Source organism: Alligator sinensis, unplaced genomic scaffold (assembly GCF_000455745.1).
Source record: "Alligator sinensis unplaced genomic scaffold, ASM45574v1 scaffold1631_1, whole genome shotgun sequence".
In the NCBI taxonomy this organism is placed as follows: Eukaryota; Metazoa; Chordata; order Crocodylia; family Alligatoridae; genus Alligator; species Alligator sinensis.
Window position 1 is genome coordinate 79789 of NW_005843205.1, and position 5604 is coordinate 85392.

Here is a 5604-nt window from a genome sequence, read left to right on the forward strand (position 1 = left end):
CACAGCTTTGCTTCTTTCTTGTTTTCTCTAGTGTCATCTAATCTTCTCAATATATAAGGGCCACCCTTTTCCTCCAAGTTCCTCTCTTTGTTTGGTTCACATTACTTTCCTGTAATATTTTTACTGATACAGTAGCCATCTCAGCAATGCCTTTCTTTCCCTTTAGTTCTTCCCTCTTGGTTTGACATCCTTCATAGCTCTCATCTCTATGTTTTTTTTCTACCATCTCTCCTTAGGTTATTTCATCTTCTTCCATGGCTTCTGTTACCTGTGCCCTAAAAGAAGGAAAAGTGTTGTTTCCTCAGAAGAAGTGGTTTCTGGTTTGGACAGCTAATACATCTATGTTCTCCCAAAGATGATCGAATAAGCATATGAAAAGTAAACAACCTCAGAAGATGTCTGAAAGTTAATTTTGTCACTCTGTATTCAGCTGCAGTTTATTTTTTGGCAATATGTTTGTTTTGACCCTTTATATATTTTAGAAATGTTTGATCTCTGAAAGCATTAATTTTGAATTAATGACTTCCCTTAAGCCTGGAATTTGCTAGGTTTGCACTAAAAGTTTTCTTTTAATTGAGCCATCAACATCCATTGTTTCAGAAAACCGGTGTTAATGATTTTTATTATGGAGTCTTTAATATAATGCATACTAATATCTTTATTAAATGCATGTTTTATGGGAAATGGGAATTACATTTTACTTTATGCATTTCAAATATTTACTGCAATGACACTCGCATTATTAAAACAGTCTGGCCAAAATGGAGTCTTTATTTTAAGCCAGCAAGAGCACTTTCCAATGACTAATGAGATATTTCACTAGATAATATACTAGTTCTTGGTTGTAGAAAGATATGTTGGTTTAATTTCAGAACATGATCTGAATAGGCTGAAGAACACAGAAGCTCATCCTCCATTCATCTAAAGCAACATGGCATTAATAGGTCACACCGTTTAGTAAGCCATTTGTTCATATTTCTAAAATGTAACGTTGATGGTGATTCACAGCCTGCCTTGTCCTTCAAAGGGCTTGGGCAAGCAATTCATTAGTCAAGAGCTATTTGGGTAATTGTCCAACTTGATCAAATTTCCCAAAGTGATTTTGACCCTACATAATTTCTTCAATTAAAAATTATTAGCTTTCAGATAACATCAATTCTGCACTGCAGTTTACAACTGGCCATAAAACAAAAGGAAATAAAACAGTTTTCAAGCATATGACCCACAGCATCTTGATACTGCGGCAGCCATTCAGAAAGTGGACCCATGTAGATGATGAAAGCTTTCTAAGCAATGTTTTTAGTGTTCTCCAGATCAACACTATTCCAAAACATGTAATTTTCATTTATTCATTTTTAGCCAATGCTTCTAATCGATACATAAACACAGGCTTTCTCACTTAGCACAGGAACCACTCAGCAGCTTCTACATTCTAAAATTACTCATCATAAAAATGAGCCTGAGACTGTATACAGGATTTAGCTGACAGGATATATTTAATGAGTGAAACCAATGGTCAAAATGGGAGTACTTGCAACTAATAAGTGCGACAGAGCCTCAGATAGAAACTATTATCTGGAAATGATTTTTGATGAATTTTACAGGTGGCTTGTCTATTGACAGTGAGTTTGCTCAAGAGCAGCTTGACCATCTTGATGAATAGAAACTGAAACCCCCCTATGAGTTATCAAGACATACATTGTACAAACTGTATGTAATGAGTTAAGTGGCTATTGCATAGCCCATCATTTTAAACCAAAATGAGCATTATAGGAATGGTAAAAACTGCAGGGCAGTGCTATATTATGTTGAGTAGTATTGATATTCGTTTGCTACACAAGTCTTGCAATCAAATTAATTTAGTCTGTAATCATGGGACAGCAAAGGCAAGTAACTATTAATTAACAAAATGATTTACATTAGGGCTGTGTGAAACAGCACTGTTTTGTTTGGACTTCCATTTCACCATTTTGAAGGGACGGTGTTTCGTTTCATAATTTTGTTTCATTTTGAAACAATGTTCTGTTTTGTTTTGTCAAAACTTGCACTGTTTTGACGCATTTTTACATTTTGCACTAGGTTATAATGGGGAATCATGAAAATGCCTATAACTTTGCCATTTCTTGCCTGATTCAGATGGTAAATGCAAAGATGGTAGCCCCTTCTGAGGGCATGATGCCTGCCAAGTTTCAAGGAGATAGGTACAGGAGTTTTTGTGAAACTGTGTCTCAAAAAGTTGAAAGCAAAATGCATATCACTTGCCAGCAGTGGCAGCCTGCTGTCATCCCGTGTACAGATCTGGGGGCCCACACCCCTGGGAGGAGTCTGGCACAGCCCTCCTAGAGGTGCAGGCCCCCGGATCTGCACATGGGATGCCAGTAGGCTGCCGCTGCTGCCTGGGACCAGTGCCAGGTGCAGCCGGCACCCAGCACTAGGAAGATTGCTGCTACTGCTGGCCCCATGCAACAGTGGCAGCCTCCTGTTATCCTGCACACAGATCTGGGGGCCAGCACCTCCAGAAGAGCTGTGGGCTATGCCAGATTCCTCCTGGGGGTGTGGGCCCCTGGATCTGTGTGTGGGATGACAGGAAGCTGCCGCTGCTACCTGCCAGCAGCCGCTGGGCTGTGTCACGCCAGGGGGTTCGGGGCATGATGCAGCCCAGTGGCTGCAGGCAGGCAGCATCAGCCACTCATGGGGCTGCAGCAGGAGTGGCACCAGGCTCTTCTCAGCACTTGGTGGCAACACTGGGAGGGCAGGTTGAGCTCTGTTGGACTGGCAGAGCCACTCAGAGCATAGCCCTGGCTCTCCCCACCTCCCACTGCTGGGCTGCACTCCGAGTGGCTCTGCCAGTCCCGCAGAGCTGAGCCTGGCAGCAGGAGGCAGCAGAGAGTCACTGTCCAGGGCTGCACTCAGAGCCAGGGCTGTGCTCAGAGTGGGTCTGCCACTGGCTCTCCTGCTGCCTCCCACCACTGGGTTGAGCTCCATGGGGCTGGGGGGCCTGGGTTGAGCTCCATGGGGCTGGCGGAGCCACTGAGAGCACAGCCCTGGCTCTCCTCCACCTCCTGCCACCGGGTTGCTTTGAAACTGGAAATGTTAAAAAACTTCTTAAACGTTTTGAATGCCATCATTTTGTTTTGAATCTATTTCGAACCCTTTTGTTTCATTTTGATTTCGCTGTTTTGAGCTCGAAATGCAATACAACAGCTTTGAATTTTGCACAGCCCTAATTTACATTACATAATGTATTATTGAAAACTTTTCAGTTTCAATTTGTATAAGGGAGATATAACTCATATTTTGAGGCATATCCAGGTTGATTTTTCTCTATCCTCCTTTTTTTCCTTTTCCCAAGCACATGGAGTTTAAAGAACTTCTAATTATAACGCTCAAAGGAGGAAAGGAGGGTTTTTCATCCTAGAGAGTATAATTACCTTGCATTCCTGTAATTTATTTAAATACAGGTAATGGAGAAGCATAGGTAATAGTGCTGTGTGAAATGCCTGTGTTTTGTTTTGGTTTCAGATTCGGCATTTCAGAGGGACAGTGATTCATTTTGGTATTTCGAATCACTGTCCCATTTCATTTTGACCAAAACTGTTTCAGAGCTGTTTCAGAATTTCGATGGTGTTTCAGCCATAGGCTATAATGGGGACTCACAAAATGCCTACAACTTTGTCATTAATACGACTTCCATCGTTCAAGAGAGTCAACATTCTGTGCGATTTACTGCTCTTGTGATATTTTCTCAGTTTCACTTTAGAAACTATCACAAAGTGTTCTTAAGCATTTTAACATCATAAAATCTGAATCTAAATCTAATTAGGCCCTGAGTTTCAACTCTGAGCACTAGTGTAAACACAGCCTTAACCTACTGTTATTTATTCTCCACTGCATGAGGCAAATCAATCCCAGAATATTTTTCCGATGGTGGATTAAAGCCTTAGGAACTGAAAACCATCACCTATGGTCAGTTCTAATAAAGAACAAATAGCACAGTTGGGTGATAGAGAAGGTAGGAAAGGAGAAAGACAGAAAAGCAAAGATTATGATTCAGAAGTATGCCCTTGTTGCAAAAAAGCTGGGATGCATTAATAAAAGTGTCATCTAGAAATTAAGGGAAATAATATATACTGTTCAATACAAGTGAGACCTCCAGTGAAGAACTGTATCCACTTTTGGGCCTCACACTTGAAAGACAGAGGAATTGGAAAGAGTCCAGAGTGGAGCAACAGAAATAATTTAGAGGTCTAGGAAACATGACTTACAAGGTAATAAACCTCTCACTCCCTTTGCCTTGTATCGGGTGCTCCACCATCTCCTCCCTCTCCCCACCCCCATGGGTTTTCCTGTTTCAATCTCTCTGCTAAGTGTCTATCACCCTGGTTGCTTAGGCAACCACCTGGTCACCTAGGGAATTGGGCTGCATATTTTCCTGTATCCAGGTTGCTTTGTTAAACTTCCTGCCACTGACCTGGGGGTGGTCCTAAGGCAGTGGTCACTTCTCAACGTGAGGGCTGTTGTTTTTCAAATAAATGGGGCAGCCTCAGGGGTGCTCAGAAAATACCTGGATTTGGTTGGGTCGAGGTGATGAGATCTTAAGGGTTATTTAAAGGGTCCCTCCATCTTGGGAGATGTGAGACATCTTTTTGGAAACATACACACACAGAAACATGGGCCTCCAGAAGTCTCTGGATGTATATGTGAATAACTTACCTGAAATTTAGCTAGAAGCTTACATTTAAGTGTTCTAATTGCATATCAAAAGGCTAACCAGCCTATGCTGCTTTGCTCAGGACAGTTTCCTTTCAATTTTCCTTTTGTTTTGTATTCCTTCCCCATGCTCTCCCTCTTTGATCAATAAAGCTATCTATGATGGCAAGCATTAACTGTGTGCACTTAAGAGGGTGAGATTAGCCTTATAGCTCCCTTTGCTCAGCTAACTAAGGGAGGCTACTCTTAATGCTCCCAGCTATAAGAAGCACCCAGATATATCCTGCTAGGGCAAAGCACCCCCAAGGTCTGTAGGGTCTGTGTACCCTGGGCTGCACAGAGCCCTAACAAAGACCCAGGCCCAGGTGGTGGTGGTGGTGGTTACCCTAGGCTTGCGGGTGTGCTCCAAGAAGGGGTTGGCTGGTTGTAGGCTCCTCAGGGGAGGCACTTGAAGTATGATTTTTGGTTGAGCACAGTGAGGTGGGTGGCTCAGCACAGGAGCTCTCCCTACTGTCCTGCTACACAAGGGAAGGTTTGAAGAGCTGTTTTTTTTGTCTGAATAAGAAAAGATGGAGTGGGGATTGATAGCAGTTTTTAAATATAAGAAGAGTGGTTATGAAGAGGTTGGTGAGAGACTAATCTCAATGACTGTGGAAGATAGGACAAAATATCAATTTAAGTAAGAAAGTTCTTCCTAATATCCAATATATTATTGCAGGTTTAACTATGACCATATACAGAATTATTGTTCAGAAGAGGAGGGGAGTAGTAGGATTGGCTCAGTACTTGAGCCCTGTACTTGCCTATGAGCAGTGGCTTTGAAAACAAATTTAAAAAAGGCAACATCTGCAGCCCCACTGGGGTCCCTGGTCTGGGCAGTTGGTGTGGGGTTTT

General features: G+C 42.2%; 1 long non-coding RNA gene across 1 annotated transcript in view; it reads left to right on the top strand.

Moving 5' to 3' along the window:
• The window catches only part of LOC112548486, a 65625-nt gene extending 64668 nt beyond the window's left edge, over positions 1-957 (top strand). Inside the window, exon 4 of the long non-coding RNA XR_003092220.1 lies at positions 237-957. This is a non-coding gene — a long non-coding RNA (uncharacterized LOC112548486). The remainder of the gene's footprint in view (positions 1-236) is intronic.
• Positions 958-5604: the final 4647 nt, after the last annotated feature.